Here is a 1,447-nt window from a genome sequence, read left to right as displayed (position 1 = left end):
AAACTGAATATTTTACAACTTTCAAATAAAAAGGTATCATAACACTTTTAGAATCAGTTTTAGAATTATATTAATTTAACTGTTATGTTATACACCTGCCATAATGTTATTAATATTTCTTGAAACATTTCTATATCTGAAATATTCAGAAAAGCATTAAAAGACGCAAAGGGCGAAGACATCAGTAGATTCGCAGTGGACGGAAAGAGACTCGTGAGTTTTACTCTGATGTCATATAGTTGCGAGTGGAAAATTCAGTAATATCATTGTCGTATTTTTTACCCTAGAATGTCGTCTTAAAAAGAACTCCCAGAAGTTCCAGCTAAAAAACTACGGGTAGGCAAGGGCCACTCGTAGAAATGCGAGCACTTGCAGAGATACTTGTCATTTCTAGACAGAAAGAAGATTATTATACGGAGAATCTTAAAGGTAAGGATGATGTACTGACCATCTGCAAATATACAATAGCGTTTTGTCTTCATGCATGCATAGATAATCATGGAAGAAAATTGGGTTATTCATGCATAAGCATGCACTTTATTTTGTCTATTCATCAGAATCTAAGTAGAGGCATAGAAATATATGGTACACGAACTTCGATACATATATGCACATTCATGGCTATAAATGGGTGATACCCTTTAATACTTCCGCAGGGATGCTTAGCAGTAGATGAGTTATGTCGTCATTGCTTACGAAAAGAAACATGCAATGAGATAGGTTATGTTCTGCAGTGGAGATATGGTGATACATATAAATGGATGGTATGTTTTCTTCAGTATATTCATAGAAATAAAAAGAAACAGAATTTGTCTTTCAGTGCATACATGGAAATGTATGGTCAGTCTTTTGATACCTACTTAAAAGTTATGCCTAATTTAGTTCGGCTTATCTATAGATACGTGGAAAAATGTTTATCTATAGATACGTGGAAAAATGTTGTCCATGTCCTTCCTCACAGACTTAAAGATCAAAATAAATAATTAGCTAGTGTTCTATGTATGCATACGAATACATACACACTGGTTTATGCCCTTTAGCGCACACATAAAGACTCATAAAAAGTGTGAGCTTTGCTGTTCAGTGCATACATAAAAATGTGGAGACAAAGGTAGGTTGTTTTCTTCAATTCGTGCAAAGGAATAAAAGAGACCCAGAAAAAACAAAAAACTTTACTTCTTTCATTCACATCGTGCGAGTGTAGCGAGAGATATTTTTCCTTTGCACGACAGGAGGGTACCCAAATCAATAGGAAGCCGCAGACATGTGCTTAGCATGCTATTCTTTCTCTCTCTCTCTCTCTCTCTCTCTCTCTCTCTCTCTCTGTGTAACCCTTTTGGGAAGGGATAAACAGGAGTGAGCTGTTTATTTATTTGCCATTAAGCAATTGAGGATTCTTTACTATATTCGGCAATTGACAAAAGGCAGTCAAATAAGATGTACACAG

The sequence above is a fragment of the Macrobrachium rosenbergii genome, chromosome 51 (genome assembly GCF_040412425.1).
Source record: "Macrobrachium rosenbergii isolate ZJJX-2024 chromosome 51, ASM4041242v1, whole genome shotgun sequence".
NCBI classification, from domain to species: Eukaryota; Metazoa; Arthropoda; class Malacostraca; order Decapoda; family Palaemonidae; genus Macrobrachium; species Macrobrachium rosenbergii.
This window is presented reverse-complemented; position numbering follows the sequence as displayed.